At 35.7% G+C, this 27,718-nt stretch overlaps 2 pseudogenes; both read right to left on the reverse strand.

Annotated features, from left to right (window-relative positions):
- Positions 1 to 335: 335 nt before the first annotated feature.
- LOC120316111 lies at positions 336 to 11,434 on the reverse strand (annotated as a pseudogene).
- Positions 11,435 to 15,539: 4,105 nt separating this feature from the next.
- Positions 15,540 to 27,446, reverse strand: LOC120316112 (annotated as a pseudogene).
- Positions 27,447 to 27,718: the final 272 nt, after the last annotated feature.

The raw sequence follows: 27,718 nt of genomic DNA on the forward strand, positions 1-27,718 counted from the left end.
GCCAGCGCCGTGCGCATGCGCGGGTGCTGGCGCGGGAAAAGTAACCCATTTACCCGGGAGTTGCCTATATAAGAGGCTGCGAGGCGTTTGGGCGAGGCTGAAGCCATCTTCCTGTAAGCTGAACGCTGAATAAAAGAAACTGAGAACTCCAGCTGCTTCTCGTGTCTGTTTTCCCGCCAAGGACGCAACAGATATATATAAAATTTATTAATTATATGTATTGGGAATAATATTTTAAGAATACACATATCATAAATTATCCTTAGATCTAATTATTAGATTTGATTTACTGGGAATAGATTTATTAGGGATATAATCTAATAAATTATTGTTACATCTATTTCTTTCTTTTTTTGTGAAAAAGTTTTTTATTTTCAATTTTACATTACATTCATAAAAAATACTTCAGATAAAGAGTAAAATAAATTTATATACACAACTTTCGGTATTGCTCACCCATTTCCCCCCAAACCGCATCCACTCTCTAACCTCTTCTCTCACTTCCCTCTTTCCCTCTTCTTCCTCACTCTCCCCCAGTCCTCCTTCTCCTCAACCTTCCTACTTACTTCTCCCCTTCCTTCTGTCTTCTCACTCCGGATGCAGTCCAGGGGAAATGCCCGAGCAATTCCTCTCTCCAAATTAAAACATCAATATTATATACAATAAAACTACATCTATTTCTTTGATTAGATTTCTTAGATTGGATTATTATTAGGAATATGTGTGTACTTGTGTGCCTTCAAGTCAATGTCAACTAGAAGAATAATTTTGCAGAAAATATGCTATGCTCTCAATACTTTTAGGGTGGAAGGAGGAAGAAAATAAAGTATATCTGATAAAAGACATGTTTCCAAATTCCTACAGAGATTTGGAACCATGAATACAATTTTCTTCTTCTACAATTTGTGTTTTATACTTTAAGTGTTTTCCTCATCTTTTCCTCTTCCTTACATTAAAAGTTTATATATGTGTACAAATATATTTGCTGCAAATGTGAGTAAATGATATGATTATGTAGCAACCGTTTATTTTATTAAATGACTAAACTAAAAACAATTGCTAGAAATGTTGGTCCAACAAAATAATACAATATTTGACTTAGAGAAAGTGTATGATAAAGTAAATCAGCCTGAACTACTGTATGGAAGTTTCTGCTTGAATATGAAACTGAAACCTGGCTGCTGAATGCACCAAGATATATGATACAATAGAAGTAAAACATATCTGAGAAGTCATTGGATGTTTTGAGAACAGTTCAAAACTTAGTAAGTAACACACCTCTGTTTGTTTAATGTATTTATCAATAAATGTTAATGGTTTGCTGATGTAACTCATGCCATCTACATGGCATGGGATCCAAATATCTGTGGGATCAACTTTTCACAACTGTCTCTGCTTGTTCCATCAGATCCAGCAGCAGTAGCATGCTCTAGGTACTGTCTGTTAAGGAGTGCTATGTAATAGCACCCCAGGAGTATACCTTTTATGTAACTGAACCTCCCATTTCTCCAAGATAAAGTTGTCCCTTTCTGATTGTTAGGAAGTTCTCTTCGCATGCAGGGAGGTTGAGAGGTTAGACAACCCTAGAAGTTATTGTTGGTTGTTATTTTTGGTTGCCATTTTTTCATTGTTCTTATTTATTAGTTGATGTTATTGTTGTTTGAATATTTTACCAATGTTTCTCCCAAAATCTGTTATTATACAACAATGCCCGAGATGAATTAAGTGATTCCATGATTGTCTTATCCTAATGCTTGGATGCTGTGAGGGTTTGTATGGGGAAAGAAAGGGTTCAACTGAACCCTGGCAACACTGAGTGGCTTTGGGCTTTGGGACCTGTCAGTTCTAAAACTATGATGCTGAATGAGGTTGCATTGCCCAAACAGATCCCAGATGTAATTTTGGACCCCCCCCTGAATTTCTGGCTCCTGGTTGAAGAGAAGATAGCAGCCATTGGTAGTATGAGCCCCAGTGTTGCAGTGGTTAAAATACAGTATTGCAGGCTAACTTTACCCACAGTTTGGAGTTTGATTCCAACTTTTTGAGGTTCACTTAGTGTTCAATTCTTCCAAGGTTGGTCAAATGAGGAGTAGATTGTTGGGGAAGACATGCTGATGTTGTGAATCTCTCAGAGAGTCCTATAAAGCACTATGGAATGTATGTAGCTTTAAGTGTTATTGCTATTACTATACAAATATACAATTTATACAGTGAGATAAATATAGTATCTTGTCTTTGTTCAGCAGACAATATACATAGGTCTAAGATCTGAGAAAGAAATATTGTAATCAAATATATTTATTTCCTAATGGTGTATCAACATTTTCAAATAAGCCAGGTCACAAAACGGATGCTGTAGTAATTCCAGGAATATTACTTTATTGTTATAGGTTATATTAACAGACATTTGATAGCTAGTTCAAAAGATCCACTGTCTGCATTTTAAGAGCAGTGAGGTCACGTTGGGGCTATTTTGAGTATTTTTCTTATACTTTCTATTCTTCTCAACTGAGCAACATTTTATCTCTCCAACTTTCTTTTCAAGGCCAGTGCTAAATTCTTCAAGATCAATGAATATCAGTAACTGTTATTTTTTTGTTTTTAGATGGTCTTTTTTGTTTAGTTCTGGTCTCAGTACAATTATGTAACATTTAGGGAAAAATATAGATCCCAATATTCCTATACTGGAAGCCAAGATGGAGAAGATCTCCACAGCTACCATGTATTTTCCTTTGGTGCTCAGATAGGTTGGGACAAAAGACACCCATACGCTACAGAACACCAGCATGCTGAAAGCAATAAACTTGGCTTCATTAAAAGTGTCTGGCAGCTTCCGAGCAAAGAAAGCCACAATGTAGCTGATAAGAGCCAGCAATCCCATATAGCCTAAAATATAATAGAACATGTTGCCTGATCCTTCATTGCATGTGACCACAATCTCTTCTGGAAGAGAATGCATGTCCAGATTTGGAAAAGGGGGACCAGTACATAGCCACAGTATGCAAATACTTGCTTGAATGCAGGAACAACAGAGAATCAGAGAGTTGGAAAATCTTTTCCCCACCCATTTTCTCATTTTTGATCCTGGCTTAGTGGCCATAAAAGCTAGAACCACTGTGATGGTTTTGGCCAAAACTGAAGAAACAGCAACTGAGAAGATGATCCCAAAAGCAATTTGGCGAAGAAGACAGGTCAGCAATTGGGGTTGACCAATGAATAGCAAGGAAGAGAGGAAGCAGAGGAAGAGGGAAACAAGGAGAAGATAAGTGAGATTCCGGTTGTTAGCTTTGACAATGGGAGTATTCCGATGTTTTATGAAAATTCCAAGTACTACCACTGTGGTCACAGAAAATGATAAAGCCAGAAAAGTCAAAGTGATGCCCAAAGTTTCATTATAAGACAAGAAATTTAGATTCTTGGGAATGCATAGATTTTTTTTCCTTGTTTGGATATTGTTCTTCTGGACAGTCTAAGCAGTCATCCATATCTGTGAAAATATATATTTCAGAATTCAGTATTTCAAATTGTGCATATTTTAGTTTACCAAATTTATTAATTAAAATCATTCTATGTCCCCAAAAATATGAATGGAAAACTTCCGGTGGTGATGCTGCGTTGATGGCGGCTTTTTTTCTGGCTGCCAGCCCTGGGAGTGCGTGAAAAGCGCTCGGAGACAGCGAAAATCAGATGTCCCACAGCTTTGGGGGGAGAGTTTTTCTCGGGTAGAGGTAGAGCTCCCCTGGGCCTCCTTAATTATTTGGTGGTCGGAGGATGAGAGTTCCCTCGGAGCCTGAGGCTTTCTCTGCACTCCTAGACGCCTTTGCTCTGAGCTTTAGGAGCAAAGTAAGACGCCGCATCCACATCTGCATTTTAAAGGGACTTGTGAGTAATGTAAAAGCAGACAGAGCTGACCAGGAGGAGTTAAAATTGTAAGTGCTGGAAACTTTAACTCAGGGAGAAACAATCTTTTCCATATTTTAATTTGACTTAAAAGGAAAAATGGTGCTGGAATGCTGTTTCTTTGTTTGAAAGGACAGTATCAAGGAAGAGATATATTTGGCAACAAAGTTTGTGTGCTTATAGCGTCTCTCTTTCCTTTAAAATAAAAAAGGAAAGAATTCTTACAGAAGGGGAAACTGAAACTTATAAGTAGTGGATTTATACAGGAAGGAAAATGGCTTCAAAGTGTTTGGGAATTTCTGCTGTTTCTAAAAGTACAATTCTTTTTCCTGTGGCACAGCCTGCAGTGCAACTTAAACCTAAATCCTCCCCACCTCCACCCCCACCACATGCTTTTACGCTTAAAGATATTCAAGATGTTTTAAAGCAAGCAACACAGGAAATAAAGGAGGAGATGGCTGATCTCCTTGACAGTAAAATGAAGGAGGAGATGGCTGACCTTCTTGAGAATAAAAATAGAGAAATGAGGAAAGACATATTGCTTGCACTTCAAGGGTTAGCTACACATATTGAATACTTGGATGACCGGGTGGATGAAGTTGTGGAAAATATTGAAAAACTTGAAAGCAGAGTTGTTAGAGTCGAAAATAAGATTGATATAATAGAGGATGAAGCTACCATCTCACAATATAGAGATATGGAATTTGTATTGCAAATAAGAGGATTAAAGGAGGATCCACGAGAAGATCTGAAAGAGAAGGTGGCAAAAGCTATAGTTCCTATTCTGGGATGTGAACCTGAGGAATTATTAAGAGAGATGGATAAAGTATTTAGGGTTAATTCATGGATGGTGAGGCAGAAAAACTTACCCAGAGATGTGGTTATTTATTTTTCCAGGAGATCACTTCAAAATGTAATTATTCAGGCTTTTTACAAACAGATTTCAAATTGCAGGTCAAAATATTATAATCTTTAAAAAAATACGTCCAAAAATTCTTAGAAAAAGAAAAGACTTCACCTTTCTGTCTGAGGAGCTTAAAAATTGACAGGTGCAGTTTAGATGGGAAATACCTATTGGAATATTGGTGAATTATGCAAGGATACAATATAGACTTAACACAATTTCAAAGGCAGAAGATTTTTATACTTACGTTTTGAAAGCAGGTTCAACACCATTTCCATGACCTAAGAGAATAGAAGAAAGGCTGGAAGATAAACAATCAGTTGAAGGTGTAGGAGATTTATTGCAGGCTGAGCCTATTGAACAGAGTTTGGAGGCAAAGGATGATTCAAAGGAACAGAGGATGACTCGTGCTGCGTATAGATGTAAAGAAAAGCGGCAGAAGTAGATGGCTAATTCTGGATTACTACAGAGCCTGTGGGAGGGGCACGATCAAAGAGATCAACAGTTGATCTTCAAGTAGTGTTTCAGAGGCTTAGTCCACTAAGGATGTTAATGGCCTGAATTTACTACAGAAAAGAAAGAAAGTATTTCACTACCTGAAACAACATAAAAATGACATTGTTTGCTTGCAGGGACTCACATTGTTGCGAAAGATCAAAAGTACTTGATTAGTTCTCAGTTGGGATTGTTGGAGATATGGTAGTTTGGATACTATTTATTTTCGTATCTGGTGGACTTGTAAAATATAAAAGCTTTTTGGATTAAGATTTGGTGGAACATTCAAAAGATTTTCAAGAGAAAGATAAAGTTTACTTCACAATTATTTTTATTGGGTGTTATTACAGATTGTGATACTAAAGAAACTAATTTGATGTTGAATTTGATAACAGCAGCAAGGTTATTGGTAGGGTAATATTGGAAGCAGGATTGCTTACTATAGAAGAATGGAAACTTAAAGTATCAAACTTAGCAGAAATGGCTGAGATTTCTGCATATTTGAAGGATCATTCACAAGAAAGGTACATTTCAGTTTGGAGAAGATGGATAGATTATATTCAGAATAAATATGGGACTAAAAAGTTCCACTTAGTTTATGAATAAATTTTAGAATATTATTATTAATAGCTTATTATAGTGGAATTTCTAGTTTTAATTATATGATATTATTATTCTTAGAATTAGTATTGTTTAATAATTTGCATATTGTATTGTTTAATAACTAGTTTAATAACTAGGATATTATGTTTGTTTATGTTTTTATTAGTATTATGTTTACTTTTAATTTGTTTATATTTATGCTAAAGGCGAGTTAAAGCACATTATGGACTTGGTTATTTATATAGTTGGTTAATGTTAGTTAGATTATGATTATTATAATTGTAACCCTGTACTCAGCTCTGGGAAGTGGGGGAGGGAGAGGGGGGGTTTAGGGTGGGTTGGTTTTGGGGTTTATATTGTAACCTTTATAAAACTCTTCAAAAAAAATATGAATGGACAGCTATGGGTCTTGGAACAGAAATGTGTGTGTCTTTATCGATATACCCATTTGCACATGTACAAGCATTACAATACAATATTTCCTACCTCTTTCATTTGAAAACTTTCTTGATGGACAAGTATTGCAATCATAACAACAAAATGGCTCCCCTTCCTTCCTTTTCTTTCTGGAACCTGGTGGGCAATGATCATTGCACAGAGCAAGAGGTATTGTCTATTCATTATTGAGAGAGAGAAATGTATTTTATTCCCTTGAATCCAACTTTTTTTGGGGAAATCAGTACATGCAACATAAACTTCTAGAAATATTCATATGCATGTGTTAATTTTGTCTGCTTGTGTCTTTGTGTTTGTAGGAAATCTACAATAAAAACATCCTTTTTATGATCTGCAATCTCTTAATTGGATGTAAAGTCAGGGTTATTGGATGGATCTGAGTGTTTACTGGCCAGATGCTCTTCCTGATGCCACACGTTGTTCACAGCAAATATTTTTTTCTTTGCCCCCTGAGGGGGAGATAGGATTGAACTCTCAACTTTTCAAGTGGGAGGCAACTGTCTTCAGCACAGGGCCACTATTCTGCTCTTATAGGAAATCTAAAATAATCCCCCAAAACTAATTGTATAAAGGACAGGGAGAAAACAAACAAACAACAACAACAGTAGTAGTTAGAAGGGACTTTGGAAGTCTTCTAGTCCAACCCCCTGCTCAGTCAGGAAACCCTATACCATTTCAGACAAATGGCCATTCAGTCTTTTCTTAAAAATTTCCAGTGTTAGAGCTTTCAGAACTTCTGGAGCAAGTTGTTCCACTGATTAATTGTTCTAACTATCACCATGTGGCCTGGGGCTAATGTGACTTGAAAGTTTAGGCAATAAGGAGGGCCTAAAACCTAGACCGGCAAGACTCAATAATAAAAATGCATCTCCTCGATCAGAGGTATTAAATATACCCAGTAGTCCCCCTTCCCCTTGCAAATTAGCTTTACTAATCCACAAATTTCACAAACAGGATCAAATACATCAAGTTTGTCCTCATCCAGACACTTATTTTTAAAATATTGGGAATCATTAATTGCTGAGAAGAAGGGTATCTATTTTGGTTTTCAAACTGGAAACAATTGGCGTCCTACCTGGTTATAATGGGTCGGCCATATGATTTTTCTTTCATTGATGGAGAACTTTCTCCCTGAGAGTGCTTGAGGATCCATTTGTCCCACTTTTACTTTCACGAAGGATTTGTTAGGGATAGTAACCCAGTTGACAATGTCAAATCCAGCTAGCAATTCACCCTTCTTGTCAAAAGACACCTTGTCTCCGGCACTATTATTAAAGGAGACTTGACTTAGGAAATGGTAAAGCTGGAATAAATGAAGTTTTGACAAGTATTACCAAAGTGGTGGGAAAAGTGAAAAATGTTTTGCTTGGAATAAAGTTTTGCTATACTCTGAAGCTATTTAATTATTTTATCAGTCCATTATTGGTGGTTTCATTATTTCCTTCCCCAATTAAATATTTTAGTTCAGCTGAGTTTTTAAAAGGATACTAAGAACTAGCAGATAATGTATTTCAAATTTAAAAATAAATAAATTTTCTTTTGGCATAGAAATATCTTGGTACACCTATGTCACTGGTATTTGAAAGTTATGATTTACTATCTGTCAGGGGAATACTACGACTATTACTACTACTACTACTACTACTACTACCACTACTACTACTATTTCTATTGAATTACTGTAAATTTATATGCTGTCTGCTTCCCAGTGACGCTGGGCAGGTATCCAAGTGATTATTGAGCAATTATGTATACTTTTCCTGATATCATTTATTGTGCAATTTTTTATTATTTATTTAGAATATTCTGCAAAATGACGGATTTGATATCCTAGGTACAAATTCTGGATTTTGTAGCATCATGCATTTGCAAAAATAAACCTCTCATTTCTTTCAAAACTTACAAAAATGATAGTCTCAAAAAACCTTCAGTCCTTTTATTACACTATGGAGTCTACTTGCATATATTTTACCTACATTGTTTTCAGGTAGTCCTAGACTTACAGCCATGCATTTATTGATCATTCAAGGTTACAATCGCACTGAAAAAATAACTTATGATTGGTCCTTGCATTTATGACTATGGCAGCATCCTCAAAGCCATGTGATCCAAATCTGGATGCTTGGCATCTGGTATATATTTAGACAGTTGCAGTGTCTTGGGGTCATATGATCACTATTTGTGACCTTCCCATCCAGCTTTTGATAGTAAAGTCAATGAGAGAAGCTGGATTCACTTAACAATCATGTAATTCTCTCAACAACTACAATGACTCACTTAACAATCAGGACAAAAAGAGTTATAAAATTGGGCAGGACTCACTTAACAACTGACTTGCTTAGCAATGGAAATTTTGATCCCCATTGTGGTCATAAATCAAGTGAATAATCACTGTCTCACCTTCACTGTATCTCCTTTGGGAATGCATAGTAATGCATTATATACAGCATGAGAATCCTTCTTATATAAATCAAAGCATTAATATTAACAATAACATTGATGATCAAAAAAATCTGCCTTCGAGCTGAAATGTTACCTGAAAATATTGTGATTTAGAAGTCCTTGGATGATCTCTAACCAACAATGCTCCATATTTCTCTTTGGATGAATATAATGTATGCAAAGCGTGCACCACAGCATAAACAGCATTATAAACACTGTAGCTTTGACTAGTCATGCTCATTTCAAAAAAAGGGTGTGAGAGGTTTTCTAGTCTCTCACTGCCAGTGCAGCTTCCCTGGTTCTTCATGTCTGTTGCAGAAGCTGGAAATGAGCATTTAAATGCTTGTTCCCAGAAGACTCTGATAAAATGATCGGTAAGAGAATGGGGATCCTGGAAGAGAAGGAAATTCTGAAATGCTGACATCTCAGAGGTGTGACTTGCGAAGGACAAGGCACCATGGAAGATCTGCATATTTAAGTTATTTAAAAAGGGCTCCATTGAAAAATCCCAATGGGCTGTCATCACCCATACCTTCTGAACAGGCAGCATCATGTCTGATTTGGCAAGATTGAGCACTAGCTGCAAATCTAACATCATGTGAGCATCAGCACTTATAACACAAACATTGACATTTGATTTACTCAGCAACAGGGCCATCTCTCTTAAGATGTTATTGAAATTATCAACAACATCTAAAATGTTGCTTTGGAGTGGCATTCGTTCAGCGAAGGCAATACAGATATCATTATCAGAAAAACTTTTTCCCAAGGTCTGCACAAAAGTTTCTCCTTTATCATCGTCCATGGCCATGATCCCAATCCACTTCCATTGAAAATGAAGCAACAGCTTGACAATCCCAGTATACTGATGTGCTTCATTTGGTACCATGCGGTATAAGAAAGATGGGTGAATTATATCATTCACTGGTGGAGCATATAAACAATAGGTGACCTAAAGAACATAATTCCATTTATATTGGGGAAATACAAAAATATCTACAGGGTCAAGTACTTTTCTGTAATGCTAGTTCTTTTTCTCATGTTGACAACCTCAAATTGCCTTCTCTTCTCCACTTTAACTTCATAAAAGTGTAGTGAAATAAAAAAAAAATGGCATGCAGTCACCCCTATGCTGAAGCTCAGTCAAAATATTCCATGTCCAACTCAAATCTTGCTTTTTCTTTATTTACAACCTAACCCTAACCCTAATCCAAAATAAATGAATGAATGAATAAATAAATAAGAAAATAAATAAGAACCATTTGTTCTGCATAACAGATTCCATATTACCATGACTTCTTTTTACCTGCCGTTATACATATTATTTCTTTTGTCATCCATTTTCCCATCTCTAGCTAACAACACATGAAGTACAAACATTTTTCTACTTGCTCTCATTTTTCACTATTTATTTCTGATTTATAATTATTCCTTTTATTTCCCTGGTTACATTCTAAGATCAGTCAGTGCCAACTAAGTGCTGTCACCTAGCATAACAATTAATATGAAACTTTCCTGTTGTCATGTTTGTCTGTTATGTAAGTTTATGTACATTTAAAAGAATTTTTAAAAGAATCAGTGATTATTTATGTACACTAGAAAGATTATTTTTGATCCCCTTCTGTGATGTTATGATATTGGGAATAAAGAATGTAGAGAGCAAAAGGAACTGAAAGAAAGAACAGGAAAAAGAGAATAGTTAAGGCCAGCATAAATAGACACAAGGGAAAGATGATAACCACCATATTAAAGATAAATGCCAGTTGGCATTGTGAGAATGTAAAACATAAATCCTGTTGAGAAGGACAAAGTTTTATCCTTCCAACAAAGAACCCCTTTTTCATATTATTCATTGATAACTTGTATAATTAAATTGTGTTTTAAATGGTTGATTAACACTTTTATAAACAAACTTACCACAGAGCAAATGAGAAAAAAAATCTGACAACTCTCTCCCTTCCTGCAATATCACATTACCAGAGAAGGAGAATGAAATAGCATCACTTTAGTACAAGAAAAAAAATGAAGATTAAACATATTTCCTGGTGCTGGCAATGAGTTCTTAAAACTCTTTGTATTCCCAAACAATACTTAGAAGAAGTCATATTATTTCTACTCAGATCAACCTGCTTTTGGTACATCACTATAGAGAAAATGTAATCAATACAATGTAGATAGTAAGTTTCTTAATAAATGCAACTACTTTTTTAATAAATGCAGATAGTAAGTTTCTTTTTTTAGTATATCAACTTCTTGGATTTGAAGTCTATTCATCTTAAAATTATCAATATTGAGACACACTGTAGAAGATAAAAGTTGCTAAACAAATAGATCTGTAATCCACCTTACCTGAGGAATCTTGTAGATCCCTAAGATAGTAGCTATGTGAAGGGAAGTTTCCGAGTCAGTACCCCCAATGACAGCGGCTGGTATCTTCTTGCTGCAGTTGTAGTTGAGAATAGTTGGCTTCTGATTAAAGAGCAGGTTCAGCGTGTTCTGATAAGTTATCTGGGCATCAAAGTGGCTATCATAGACATGAAATCCCAGAGTTCTATTGGGTAAGATCATGCTGTTTCCATTGATTTCATTCACTGCAAATGCCAAGGCTAGGGTGTGCTGATATTTTTTCAGCATTATACTAAAGTAAAAGACACATCTTGAGTAAACCATGAAGGTCAGTGTTGTGAACATTTGCACATTATTCCTGCAAGAGGCACCCTATATTTACTGATGGAGAACATTGGAGAATGAGAAACCTGAAACTTAGAATGTAGTTACCTTTAATTAGAAGAATAGGTTGTTTGCTTGTAATGGTTCTGCCCTTCTCCAATATTTCAACTTTTCTAAACTCTAAGGCAGAAGTCCATTTTCAGAGAAAGTATGCTCAGGAACAAATATTGCTTGCTTCTGGCATCTCACAAGGTCAGAGACCTATGGACCTTATTGAATTTTCCCCCAATGATTTTTGAGTAGGAAGTCTAGGGTATAAATCTAGGTCTAAGGGTCTTCAAACCTGGCCCTTTTATGACTTATGGATTTTAACTCCCACAATTCCTCAGCCAGGCACGCCGTTATAAATAATGGTACGTATATAATAGCAAGGACTTTAAGTAATAGAAGATTGAGGCAAGACTGATGCAGGTTTTCCCACTTCACACATTCAAATATAGCATATCTTATTGATTTGATCTTATCAGATGTAAAAAGATCAGGTCTGGCAAATATGATAGAATCATAGAGCTAGAAGAGAAGTTTACATCATAATATCCAACTGCTTGCTCAGTGCTGGAGCTTTAAATTTAAGCCAAATAGTTGGGTTAAACCCAAGATCTGTAAGATAGAGGTTGCTGGGATGAAAAATAACAAGGTTACCACATATGTGTGTTGGGTCTGACCACTATTTCAATCTGTTTTCTATTACCAGAAGAGCAGAATAAATGGATGTAGGAGTAAAAATAATCTAACTACTAGAATCTATGCAGAGTTGCTGAAAGCACATCAGTGGCACTGCCAGGAAATAGCCAAGTATTACAGAAATCAATGGTTTTTCTTACACAGGTTCAACATCACACTTGGGTGTAGGGTGTGAGCTGAAGTCTGTTCCTTCAGAAAAGGAGAAAAGCTGTGAAATTATCCCACCAATTATCACATCACCTGGCTGAAAATATTGGTATTGCACTTTCAGAGACTCAGGAATAGTACACACTGCAGGAGATAGCACACAATCTGTTGGTGGCAGCAGCAGCAAACACACAAGAAGTCTCAGGGACAAGAAGGACCCTCTTGTGCAACAGGCAAGATGATTGTCCCTTAATTTAAGATCTCCTACTCCTTTGATCATCATCATCATCCAGCTATTTAGTTTGCCATGGTCTTTCTGATTCTGGTTCCTACCAGTAAATGTATATGCACTGGTCCACTGAATCCATGGATAGATGGATAGATAGTTGGATACATACATAGATATACACATACATATATTAACTGCCCCCTCTCTTTGATCAGTTCAGGAGTTATACACCTGTATGCAATTAGAATGAAAAAAATATTCTTTCTGCTTTGAGATTAATGAGGAGTTCATAATTATCACCTTAGATAATCATAAGGTGCATAGTTACATTTTCCAACCCTGAAGTCAGCAAAATTCTCAGAAGTAACTCCTCCTCCTTTTCTTCTTCCTCCTCTATCACTGCTTTGTGCCTAATAATGATTGTTTTGTAGATGTTAGAATAAAGTATTGGAGCTCCTGAACAAAAGGAAAGTTACCGATTAATTAGGAATATAATCTAATAAATAGATATATATATTAAATTTATTAATTAGATTTATTAGAAATAAAATAGATATATATTAAATTTATTAATTATATGTATTGGGAATAATATTTTAAGAATACACATATCATAAATTATCCTTAGATCTAATTATTAGATTTGATTTACTGGGAATAGATTTATTAGGGATATAATCTAATAAATTATTGTTACATCTATTTCTTTCTTTTTTTGTGAAAAAGTTTTTTATTTTCAATTTTACATTACATTCATAAAAAATACTTCAGATAAAGAGTAAAATAAATTTATATACACAACTTTCGGTATTGCTCACCCATTTCCCCCCAAACCGCATCCACTCTCTAACCTCTTCTCTCACTTCCCTCTTTCCCTCTTCTTCCTCACTCTCCCCCTCTCCTCCTTCTCCTCAATCTTCCTACTTACTTCTCCCCTTCCTCTTATCTTCTCACTCCGGATGCAGTCCAGGGGAAATGCCCGAGCAATTCCTCTCTCCAAATTAAAACATCAATATTATATACAATAAAACTACATCTATTTCTTTGATTAGATTTCTTAGATTGGATTATTATTAGGAATATGTGTGTACTTGTGTGCCTTCAAGTCAATGTCAACTAGAAGAATAATTTTGCAGAAAATATGCTATGCTCTCAATACTTTTAGGGTGGAAGGAGGAAGAAAATAAAGTATATCTGATAAAAGACATGTTTCCAAATTCCTACAGAGATTTGGAACCATGAATACAATTTTCTTCTTCTACAATTTGTGTTTTATACTTTAAGTGTTTTCCTCATCTTTTCCTCTTCCTTACATTAAAAGTTTATATATGTGTACAAATATATTTGCTGCAAATGTGAGTAAATGATATGATTATGTAGCAACCGTTTATTTTATTAAATGACTAAACTAAAAACAATTGCTAGAAATGTTGGTCCAACAAAATAATACAATATTTGACTTAGAGAAAGTGTATGATAAAGTAAATCAGCCTGAACTACTGTATGGAAGTTTCTGCTTGAATATGACACTGAAACCTGGCTGCTGAATGCACCAAGATATATGATACAATAGAAGTAAAACATATCTGAGAAGTCATTGGATGTTTTGAGAACAGTTCAAAACTTAGTAAGTAACACACCTCTGTTTGTTTAATGTATTTATCAATAAATGTTAATGGTTTGCTGATGTAACTCATGCCATCTACATGGCATGGGATCCAAATATCTGTGGGATCAACTTTTCACAACTGTCTCTGCTTGTTCCATCAGATCCAGCAGCAGTAGCATGCTCTAGGTACTGTCTGTTAAGGAGTGCTATGTAATAGCACCCCAGGAGTATACCTTTTATGTAACTGAACCTCCCATTTCTCCAAGATAAAGTTGTCCCTTTCTGATTGTTAGGAAGTTCTCTTCGCATGCAGGGAGGTTGAGAGGTTAGACAACCCTAGAAGTTATTGTTGGTTGTTATTTTTGGTTGCCATTTTTTCATTGTTCTTATTTATTAGTTGATGTTATTGTTGTTTGAATATTTTACCAATGTTTCTCCCAAAATCTGTTATTATACAACAATGCCCGAGATGAATTAAGTGATTCCATGATTGTCTTATCCTAATGCTTGGATGCTGTGAGGGTTTGTATGGGGAAAGAAAGGGTTCAACTGAACCCTGGCAACACTGAGTGGCTTTGGGCTTTGGGACCTGTCAGTTCTAAAACTATGATGCTGAATGAGGTTGCATTGCCCAAACAGATCCCAGATGTAATTTTGGACCCCCCCCTGAATTTCTGGCTCCTGGTTGAAGAGAAGATAGCAGCCATTGGTAGTATGAGCCCCAGTGTTGCAGTGGTTAAAATACAGTATTGCAGGCTAACTTTACCCACAGTTTGGAGTTTGATTCCAACTTTTTGAGGTTCACTTAGTGTTCAATTCTTCCAAGGTTGGTCAAATGAGGAGTAGATTGTTGGGGAAGACATGCTGATGTTGTGAATCTCTCAGAGAGTCCTATAAAGCACTATGGAATGTATGTAGCTTTAAGTGTTATTGCTATTACTATACAAATATACAATTTATACAGTGAGATAAATATAGTATCTTGTCTTTGTTCAGCAGACAATATACATAGGTCTAAGATCTGAGAAAGAAATATTGTAATCAAATATATTTATTTCCTAATGGTGTATCAACATTTTCAAATAAGCCAGGTCACAAAACGGATGCTGTAGTAATTCCAGGAATATCACTTTATTGTTATAGGTTATATTAACAGACATTTGATAGCTAGTTCAAAAGATCCACTGTCTGCATTTTAAGAGCAGTGAGGTCACGTTGGGGCTATTTTGAGTATTTTTCTTATACTTTCTATTCTTCTCAACTGAGCAACATTTTATCTCTCCAACTTTCTTTTCAAGGCCAGTGCTAAATTCTTCAAGATCAATGAATATCAGTAACTGTTATTTTTTTGTTTTTAGATGGTCTTTTTTGTTTAGTTCTGGTCTCAGTACAATTATGTAACATTTAGGGAAAAATATAGATCCCAATATTCCTATACTGGAAGCCAAGATGGAGAAGATCTCCACAGCTACCATGTATTTTCCTTTGGTGCTCAGATAGGTTGGGACAAAAGACACCCATACGCTACAGAACACCAGCATGCTGAAAGCAATAAACTTGGCTTCATTAAAAGTGTCTGGCAGCTTCCGAGCAAAGAAAGCCACAATGTAGCTGATAAGAGCCAGCAATCCCATATAGCCTAAAATATAATAGAACATGTTGCCTGATCCTTCATTGCATGTGACCACAATCTCTTCTGGAAGAGAATGCATGTCCAGATTTGGAAAAGGGGGACCAGTACATAGCCACAGTATGCAAATACTTGCTTGAATGCAGGAACAACAGAGAATCAGAGAGTTGGAAAATCTTTTCCCCACCCATTTTCTCATTTTTGATCCTGGCTTAGTGGCCATAAAAGCTAGAACCACTGTGATGGTTTTGGCCAAAACTGAAGAAACAGCAACTGAGAAGATGATCCCAAAAGCAATTTGGCGAAGAAGACAGGTCAGCAATTGGGGTTGACCAATGAATAGCAAGGAAGAGAGGAAGCAGAGGAAGAGGGAAACAAGGAGAAGATAAGTGAGATTCCGGTTGTTAGCTTTGACAATGGGAGTATTCCGATGTTTTATGAAAATTCCAAGTACTACCACTGTGGTCACAGAAAATGATAAAGCCAGAAAAGTCAAAGTGATGCCCAAAGTTTCATTATAAGACAAGAAATTTAGATTCTTGGGAATGCATAGATTTTTTTTCCTTGTTTGGATATTGTTCTTCTGGACAGTCTAAGCAGTCATCCATATCTGTGAAAATATATATTTCAGAATTCAGTATTTCAAATTGTGCATATTTTAGTTTACCAAATTTATTAATTAAAATCATTCTATGTCCCCAAAAATATGAATGGAAAACTTCCGGTGGTGATGCTGCGTTGATGGCGGCTTTTTTTCTGGCTGCCAGCCCTGGGAGTGCGTGAAAAGCGCTCGGAGACAGCGAAAATCAGATGTCCCACAGCTTTGGGGGGAGAGTTTTTCTCGGGTAGAGGTAGAGCTCCCCTGGGCCTCCTTAATTATTTGGTGGTCGGAGGATGAGAGTTCCCTCGGAGCCTGAGGCTTTCTCTGCACTCCTAGACGCCTTTGCTCTGAGCTTTAGGAGCAAAGTAAGACGCCGCATCCACATCTGCATTTTAAAGGGACTTGTGAGTAATGTAAAAGCAGACAGAGCTGACCAGGAGGAGTTAAAATTGTAAGTGCTGGAAACTTTAACTCAGGGAGAAACAATCTTTTCCATATTTTAATTTGACTTAAAAGGAAAAATGGTGCTGGAATGCTGTTTCTTTGTTTGAAAGGACAGTATCAAGGAAGAGATATATTTGGCAACAAAGTTTGTGTGCTTATAGCGTCTCTCTTTCCTTTAAAATAAAAAAGGAAAGAATTCTTACAGAAGGGGAAACTGAAACTTATAAGTAGTGGATTTATACAGGAAGGAAAATGGCTTCAAAGTGTTTGGGAATTTCTGCTGTTTCTAAAAGTACAATTCTTTTTCCTGTGGCACAGCCTGCAGTGCAACTTAAACCTAAATCCTCCCCACCTCCACCCCCACCACATGCTTTTACGCTTAAAGATATTCAAGATGTTTTAAAGCAAGCAACACAGGAAATAAAGGAGGAGATGGCTGATCTCCTTGACAGTAAAATGAAGGAGGAGATGGCTGACCTTCTTGAGAATAAAAATAGAGAAATGAGGAAAGACATATTGCTTGCACTTCAAGGGTTAGCTACACATATTGAATACTTGGATGACCGGGTGGATGAAGTTGTGGAAAATATTGAAAAACTTGAAAGCAGAGTTGTTAGAGTCGAAAATAAGATTGATATAATAGAGGATGAAGCTACCATCTCACAATATAGAGATATGGAATTTGTATTGCAAATAAGAGGATTAAAGGAGGATCCACGAGAAGATCTGAAAGAGAAGGTGGCAAAAGCTATAGTTCCTATTCTGGGATGTGAACCTGAGGAATTATTAAGAGAGATGGATAAAGTATTTAGGGTTAATTCATGGATGGTGAGGCAGAAAAACTTACCCAGAGATGTGGTTATTTATTTTTCCAGGAGATCACTTCAAAATGTAATTATTCAGGCTTTTTACAAACAGATTTCAAATTGCAGGTCAAAATATTATAATCTTTAAAAAAATACGTCCAAAAATTCTTAGAAAAAGAAAAGACTTCACCTTTCTGTCTGAGGAGCTTAAAAATTGACAGGTGCAGTTTAGATGGGAAATACCTATTGGAATATTGGTGAATTATGCAAGGATACAATATAGACTTAACACAATTTCAAAGGCAGAAGATTTTTATACTTACGTTTTGAAAGCAGGTTCAACACCATTTCCATGACCTAAGAGAATAGAAGAAAGGCTGGAAGATAAACAATCAGTTGAAGGTATAGGAGATTTATTGCAGGCTGAGCCTATTGAACAGAGTTTGGAGGCAAAGGATGATTCAAAGGAACAGAGGATGACTCGTGCTGCGTATAGATGTAAAGAAAAGCGGCAGAAGTAGATGGCTAATTCTGGATTACTACAGAGCCTGTGGGAGGGGCACGATCAAAGAGATCAACAGTTGATCTTCAAGTAGTGTTTCAGAGGCTTAGTCCACTAAGGATGTTAATGGCCTGAATTTACTACAGAAAAGAAAGAAAGTATTTCACTACCTGAAACAACATAAAAATGACATTGTTTGCTTGCAGGGACTCACATTGTTGCGAAAGATCAAAAGTACTTGATTAGTTCTCAGTTGGGATTGTTGGAGATATGGTAGTTTGGATACTATTTATTTTCGTATCTGGTGGACTTGTAAAATATAAAAGCTTTTTGGATTAAGATTTGGTGGAACATTCAAAAGATTTTCAAGAGAAAGATAAAGTTTACTTCACAATTATTTTTATTGGGTGTTATTACAGATTGTGATACTAAAGAAACTAATTTGATGTTGAATTTGATAACAGCAGCAAGGTTATTGGTAGGGTAATATTGGAAGCAGGATTGCTTACTATAGAAGAATGGAAACTTAAAGTATCAAACTTAGCAGAAATGGCTGAGATTTCTGCATATTTGAAGGATCATTCACAAGAAAGGTACATTTCAGTTTGGAGAAGATGGATAGATTATATTCAGAATAAATATGGGACTAAAAAGTTCCACTTAGTTTATGAATAAATTTTAGAATATTATTATTAATAGCTTATTATAGTGGAATTTCTAGTTTTAATTATATGATATTATTATTCTTAGAATTAGTATTGTTTAATAATTTGCATATTGTATTGTTTAATAACTAGTTTAATAACTAGGATATTATGTTTGTTTATGTTTTTATTAGTATTATGTTTACTTTTAATTTGTTTATATTTATGCTAAAGGCGAGTTAAAGCACATTATGGACTTGGTTATTTATATAGTTGGTTAATGTTAGTTAGATTATGATTATTATAATTGTAACCCTGTACTCAGCTCTGGGAAGTGGGGGAGGGAGAGGGGGGGTTTAGGGTGGGTTGGTTTTGGGGTTTATATTGTAACCTTTATAAAACTCTTCAAAAAAAATATGAATGGACAGCTATGGGTCTTGGAACAGAAATGTGTGTGTCTTTATCGATATACCCATTTGCACATGTACAAGCATTACAATACAATATTTCCTACCTCTTTCATTTGAAAACTTTCTTGATGGACAAGTATTGCAATCATAACAACAAAATGGCTCCCCTTCCTTCCTTTTCTTTCTGGAACCTGGTGGGCAATGATCATTGCACAGAGCAAGAGGTATTGTCTATTCATTATTGAGAGAGAGAAATGTATTTTATTCCCTTGAATCCAACTTTTTTTGGGGAAATCAGTACATGCAACATAAACTTCTAGAAATATTCATATGCATGTGTTAATTTTGTCTGCTTGTGTCTTTGTGTTTGTAGGAAATCTACAATAAAAACATCCTTTTTATGATCTGCAATCTCTTAATTGGATGTAAAGTCAGGGTTATTGGATGGATCTGAGTGTTTACTGGCCAGATGCTCTTCCTGATGCCACACGTTGTTCACAGCAAATATTTTTTTCTTTGCCCCCTGAGGGGGAGATAGGATTGAACTCTCAACTTTTCAAGTGGGAGGCAACTGTCTTCAGCACAGGGCCACTATTCTGCTCTTATAGGAAATCTAAAATAATCCCCCAAAACTAATTGTATAAAGGACAGGGAGAAAACAAACAAACAACAACAACAGTAGTAGTTAGAAGGGACTTTGGAAGTCTTCTAGTCCAACCCCCTGCTCAGTCAGGAAACCCTATACCATTTCAGACAAATGGCCATTCAGTCTTTTCTTAAAAATTTCCAGTGTTAGAGCTTTCAGAACTTCTGGAGCAAGTTGTTCCACTGATTAATTGTTCTAACTATCACCATGTGGCCTGGGGCTAATGTGACTTGAAAGTTTAGGCAATAAGGAGGGCCTAAAACCTAGACCGGCAAGACTCAATAATAAAAATGCATCTCCTCGATCAGAGGTATTAAATATACCCAGTAGTCCCCCTTCCCCTTGCAAATTAGCTTTACTAATCCACAAATTTCACAAACAGGATCAAATACATCAAGTTTGTCCTCATCCAGACACTTATTTTTAAAATATTGGGAATCATTAATTGCTGAGAAGAAGGGTATCTATTTTGGTTTTCAAACTGGAAACAATTGGCGTCCTACCTGGTTATAATGGGTCGGCCATATGATTTTTCTTTCATTGATGGAGAACTTTCTCCCTGAGAGTGCTTGAGGATCCATTTGTCCCACTTTTACTTTCACGAAGGATTTGTTAGGGATAGTAACCCAGTTGACAATGTCAAATCCAGCTAGCAATTCACCCTTCTTGTCAAAAGACACCTTGTCTCCGGCACTATTATTAAAGGAGACTTGACTTAGGAAATGGTAAAGCTGGAATAAATGAAGTTTTGACAAGTATTACCAAAGTGGTGGGAAAAGTGAAAAATGTTTTGCTTGGAATAAAGTTTTGCTATACTCTGAAGCTATTTAATTATTTTATCAGTCCATTATTGGTGGTTTCATTATTTCCTTCCCCAATTAAATATTTTAGTTCAGCTGAGTTTTTAAAAGGATACTAAGAACTAGCAGATAATGTATTTCAAATTTAAAAATAAATAAATTTTCTTTTGGCATAGAAATATCTTGGTACACCTATGTCACTGGTATTTGAAAGTTATGATTTACTATCTGTCAGGGGAATACTACGACTATTACTACTACTACTACTACTACTACTACTACTACCACTACTACTACTATTTCTATTGAATTACTGTAAATTTATATGCTGTCTGCTTCCCAGTGACGCTGGGCAGGTATCCAAGTGATTATTGAGCAATTATGTATACTTTTCCTGATATCATTTATTGTGCAATTTTTTATTATTTATTTAGAATATTCTGCAAAATGACGGATTTGATATCCTAGGTACAAATTCTGGATTTTGTAGCATCATGCATTTGCAAAAATAAACCTCTCATTTCTTTCAAAACTTACAAAAATGATAGTCTCAAAAAACCTTCAGTCCTTTTATTACACTATGGAGTCTACTTGCATATATTTTACCTACATTGTTTTCAGGTAGTCCTAGACTTACAGCCATGCATTTATTGATCATTCAAGGTTACAATCGCACTGAAAAAATAACTTATGATTGGTCCTTGCATTTATGACTATGGCAGCATCCTCAAAGCCATGTGATCCAAATCTGGATGCTTGGCATCTGGTATATATTTAGACAGTTGCAGTGTCTTGGGGTCATATGATCACTATTTGTGACCTTCCCATCCAGCTTTTGATAGTAAAGTCAATGAGAGAAGCTGGATTCACTTAACAATCATGTAATTCTCTCAACAACTACAATGACTCACTTAACAATCAGGACAAAAAGAGTTATAAAATTGGGCAGGACTCACTTAACAACTGACTTGCTTAGCAATGGAAATTTTGATCCCCATTGTGGTCATAAATCAAGTGAATAATCACTGTCTCACCTTCACTGTATCTCCTTTGGGAATGCATAGTAATGCATTATATACAGCATGAGAATCCTTCTTATATAAATCAAAGCATTAATATTAACAATAACATTGATGATCAAAAAAATCTGCCTTCGAGCTGAAATGTTACCTGAAAATATTGTGATTTAGAAGTCCTTGGATGATCTCTAACCAACAATGCTCCATATTTCTCTTTGGATGAATATAATGTATGCAAAGCGTGCACCACAGCATAAACAGCATTATAAACACTGTAGCTTTGACTAGTCATGCTCATTTCAAAAAAAGGGTGTGAGAGGTTTTCTAGTCTCTCACTGCCAGTGCAGCTTCCCTGGTTCTTCATGTCTGTTGCAGAAGCTGGAAATGAGCATTTAAATGCTTGTTCCCAGAAGACTCTGATAAAATGATCGGTAAGAGAATGGGGATCCTGGAAGAGAAGGAAATTCTGAAATGCTGACATCTCAGAGGTGTGACTTGCGAAGGACAAGGCACCATGGAAGATCTGCATATTTAAGTTATTTAAAAAGGGCTCCATTGAAAAATCCCAATGGGCTGTCATCACCCATACCTTCTGAACAGGCAGCATCATGTCTGATTTGGCAAGATTGAGCACTAGCTGCAAATCTAACATCATGTGAGCATCAGCACTTATAACACAAACATTGACATTTGATTTACTCAGCAACAGGGCCATCTCTCTTAAGATGTTATTGAAATTATCAACAACATCTAAAATGTTGCTTTGGAGTGGCATTCGTTCAGCGAAGGCAATACAGATATCATTATCAGAAAAACTTTTTCCCAAGGTCTGCACAAAAGTTTCTCCTTTATCATCGTCCATGGCCATGATCCCAATCCACTTCCATTGAAAATGAAGCAACAGCTTGACAATCCCAGTATACTGATGTGCTTCATTTGGTACCATGCGGTATAAGAAAGATGGGTGAATTATATCATTCACTGGTGGAGCATATAAACAATAGGTGACCTAAAGAACATAATTCCATTTATATTGGGGAAATACAAAAATATCTACAGGGTCAAGTACTTTTCTGTAATGCTAGTTCTTTTTCTCATGTTGACAACCTCAAATTGCCTTCTCTTCTCCACTTTAACTTCATAAAAGTGTAGTGAAATAAAAAAAAAATGGCATGCAGTCACCCCTATGCTGAAGCTCAGTCAAAATATTCCATGTCCAACTCAAATCTTGCTTTTTCTTTATTTACAACCTAACCCTAACCCTAATCCAAAATAAATGAATGAATGAATAAATAAATAAGAAAATAAATAAGAACCATTTGTTCTGCATAACAGATTCCATATTACCATGACTTCTTTTTACCTGCCGTTATACATATTATTTCTTTTGTCATCCATTTTCCCATCTCTAGCTAACAACACATGAAGTACAAACATTTTTCTACTTGCTCTCATTTTTCACTATTTATTTCTGATTTATAATTATTCCTTTTATTTCCCTGGTTACATTCTAAGATCAGTCAGTGCCAACTAAGTGCTGTCACCTAGCATAACAATTAATATGAAACTTTCCTGTTGTCATGTTTGTCTGTTATGTAAGTTTATGTACATTTAAAAGAATTTTTAAAAGAATCAGTGATTATTTATGTACACTAGAAAGATTATTTTTGATCCCCTTCTGTGATGTTATGATATTGGGAATAAAGAATGTAGAGAGCAAAAGGAACTGAAAGAAAGAACAGGAAAAAGAGAATAGACAGCATAAATAGACACAAGGGAAAGATGATAACTACCATATTAAAGATAAATGCCAGTTGGCATTGTGAGAATGTAAAACATAAATCCTGTTGAGAAGGACAAAGTTTTATCCTTCCAACAAAGAACCCCTTTTTCATATTATTCATTGATAACTTGTATAATTAAATTGTGTTTTAAATGGTTGATTAACACTTTTATAAACAAACTTACCACAGAGCAAATGAGAAAAAAAATCTGACAACTCTCTCCCTTCCTGCAATATCACATTACCAGAGAAGGAGAATGAAATAGCATCACTTTAGTACAAGAAAAAAAATGAAGATTAAACATATTTCCTGGTGCTGGCAATGAGTTCTTAAAACTCTTTGTATTCCCAAACAAAACTTAGAAGAAGTCATATTATTTCTACTCAGATCAACCTGCTTTGGGTACATCACTATAGAGAAAATGTAATCAATACAATGTAGATAGTAAGTTTCTTAATAAATGCAACTACTTTTTTAAAAAATGCAGATAGTAAGTTTCTTAGTAAGGTTTTTTTTTAGCATATCAACTTCTGGGATTTGAAGTCTATTCATCTTAAAATTATCAATATTGAAAAACGCTGTAAAAGATAAGTTGCTAAACAAATAGATCTGTAATCCACCTTACCTGAGGAATCTTGTAGATCCCTAAGATAGTAGCTATGTGAAGGGAAGTTTCCGAGTCAGTACCCCCAATGACAGCGGCTGGTATCTTCTTGCTGCAGTTGTAGTTGAGAATAGTTGGCTTCTGATTAAAGAGCAGGTTCAGCGTGTTCTGATAAGTTATCTGGGCATCAAAGTGGCTATCATAGACATGAAATCCCAGAGTTCTATTGGGTAAGATCATGCTGTTTCCATTGATTTCATTCACTGCAAATGCCAAGGCTAGGGTGTGCTGATATTTTTTCAGCATTATACTAAAGTAAAAGACACATCTTGAGTAAACCATGAAGGTCAGTGTTGTGAACATTTGCACACTATTCCTGCAAGAGGCACCCTATATTTACTGATGGAGAACATTAGAGAATGAGAAACCTGACACTTAGAATGTAGTTACCTTTAATTAGAAGAATAGGTTGTTTGCTTGTAATGGTTCTGCCCTTCTCCAATATTTCAACTTTTCTAAACTCTAAGGCAGAAGTCCATTTTCAGAGAAAGTATGCTCAGGAACAAATATTGCTTGCTTCTGGCATCTCACAAGGTCAGAGACCTATGGACCTTATTGAATTTTCCCCCAATGATTTTTGAGTAGGAAGTCTAGGGTATAAATCTAGGTCTAGGGATCTTCAAACCTGGCCCTTTTATGGCTTATGGATTTCAACTCCCACAAGTCCTCAGCCAGGCACGCCGTTATAAATAATGGTACGTATATAACAGCAAGGACATTAAGTAATAGAAGATTGAGGCAAGACTGATGCAGGTTTTCCCACTTCACACATTGAAATATAGCATGTCTTATGGATTTGATCTTATCATATGTAAAAGATCAGAATAAACTCAGAGCATACAAGGAGGTCTGGCAAATATGATAGAATCATAGAGCTAGAAGAGAAGTTTACATCATAATATCCAACTGCTTGCTCAGTGCTGGAGCTTTAAATTTAAGCCAAATAGTTGGGTTAAACCCAAGATCTGTAAGATAGAGGTTGCTGGGATGAAAAATAACAAGGTTACCACATATGTGTGTTGGGTCTGACCACTATTTCAATCTGTTTTCTATTACCAGAAGAGCAGAATAAATGGATGTAGGAGTAAAAATAATCTAACTACTAGAATCTATGCAGAGTTGCTGAAAGCACATCAGTGGCACTGCCAGGAAATAGCCAAGTATTACAGAAATCAATGGTTTTTCTTACACAGGTTCAACATCACACTTGGGTGTAGGGTGTGAGCTGAAGTCTGTTCCTTCAGAAAAGGAGAAAAGCTGTGAAATTATCCCACCAATTATCACATCACCTGGCTGAAAATATTGGTATTGCACTTTCAGAGACTCAGGAATAGTACACACTGCAGGAGATAGCACACAATCTGTTGGTGGCAGCAGCAGCAAACACACAAGAAGTCTCAGGGACAAGAAGGACCCTCTTGTGCAACAGGCAAGATGATTGTCCCTTAATTTAAGATCTCCTACTCCTTTGATCATCATCATCATCCAGCTATTTAGTTTGCCATGGTCTTTCTGATTCTGGTTCCTACCAGTAAATGTATATGCACTGGTCCACTGAATCCATGGATAGATGGATAGATAGTTGGATACATACATAGATATACACATACATATATTAACTGCCCCCTCCCTTTGATCAGTTCAGGAGTTATACACCTGTATGCAATTAGAATGAAAAAAATATTCTTTCTGCTTTGAGATTAATGAGGAGTTCATAATTATCACCTTAGATAATCATAAGGTGCATAGTTACATTTTCCAACCCTGAAGTCAGCAAAATTCTCAGAAGTAACTCCTCCTCCTTTTCTTCTTCTTCCTCTATCACTGCTTTGTGCCTAATAATGATTGTTTTGTAGATAAAGTATTGGAGCTCCTGAACAAAAGAAAAGTTACGGATTAATTAGGAATATAATCTAATAAATAGATATATATTAAATTTATTAATTAGATTTATTAGAAATAAAATAGATATATATTAAATTTATTAATTATATGTATTAGGAATAATATTTTAAGAATACACATATCATAAATTATCCTTAGATCTAATTATTAGATTTGATTTACTGGGAATAGATTTATTAGGGATATAATCTAATAAATTATTGTTACATCTATTTCTTTCTTTTTTTGTGAAAAAGTTTTTTATTTTCAATTTTACATTACATTCATAAAAAATACTTCAGATAAAGAGTAAAATAAATTTATATACACAACTTTCGGTATTGCTCACCCATTTCCCCCCAAACCGCATCCACTCTCTAACCTCTTCTCTCACTTCCCTCTTTCCCTCTTCTTCCTCACTCTCCCCCTCTCCTCCTTCTCCTCAACCTTCCTACTTACTTCTCCCCTTCCTCTTATCTTCTCACTCCGGATGCAGTCCAGGGGAAATGCCCGAGCAATTCCTCTCTCCAAATTAAAACATCAATATTATATACAATAAAACTACATCTATTTCTTTGATTAGATTTCTTAGATTGGATTATTATTAGGAATATGTGTGTACTTGTGTGCCTTCAAGTCAATGTCAACTAGAAGAATAATTTTGCAGAAAATATGCTATGCTCTCAATACTTTTAGGGTGGAAGGAGGAAGAAAATAAAGTATATCTGATAAAAGACATGTTTCCAAATTCCTACAGAGATTTGGAACCATGAATACAATTTTCTTCTTCTACAATTTGTGTTTTATACTTTAAGTGTGTTCTTCATCTTTTCCTCTTCCTTACATTAAAAATTTGTATATGTGTAAAAATATATTTGCTGCAAATGTGAGTAAATGATATGATTATGTAGCAACCGTTTATTTTATTAAATGACTAAACTAAAAACAATTGCTAGAAATGTTGGTCCAACAAAATAATACAATATTTGACTTAGAGAAAGTGTATGATAAAGTAAATCAGCCTGAACTACTGTATGGAAGTTTCTGCTTGAATATGACACTGAAACCTGGCTGCTGAATGCACCAAGATATATGATACAATAGAAGTAAAACATATCTGAGAAGTCATTGAATGTTTTGAGAACAGTTCAAAACTTAGTAAGTAGTAACACACCTCGGCAATAGAAGAAGGGGACGACAGAAAATGAGATGGCTGGATGGAGTCACTGAAGCAGTAGGTGTGAACTTAAATGGACTCCAGAAAATGGTAGAGGACAGGAAGACCTGGAGGAACGTTGTCCATGGGGTCGTGATGGGTCGGACACGACTTCGCAATTAACAACAACAACAACACACCTCTGTTTGCTTAATGTATTTATCAATAAATGTTAATGGCTTGCTGATGTAACTCATGCCATCTACATGGCATGGGATCAGAATAGCTGTGGGACCAACTTTTCACAATTGTCTCTGCTTGTTCCATCAGATCCAGCAGCAGTAGCATGCTCTAGGTACTGTCTGTTAAGGAGTGCTATCTAATAGTACCCCAATAGTATACCTTTTATATAACTGAACCTCCCATTTCTCCAAGATAAAGTTGTCCCTTGTTGATTGTTAGGAAGGTTCTCTTCCCATCAGGGAGGTTGAGAGTTTAGACAACCCTAGAAGTTATTGTTGACTCTACT

Source organism: Crotalus tigris, unplaced genomic scaffold, assembly GCF_016545835.1.
Source record: "Crotalus tigris isolate CLP2741 ecotype Arizona unplaced genomic scaffold, ASM1654583v1 scf7180000019249.191612, whole genome shotgun sequence".
NCBI classification, from domain to species: domain Eukaryota; kingdom Metazoa; phylum Chordata; class Lepidosauria; order Squamata; family Viperidae; genus Crotalus; species Crotalus tigris.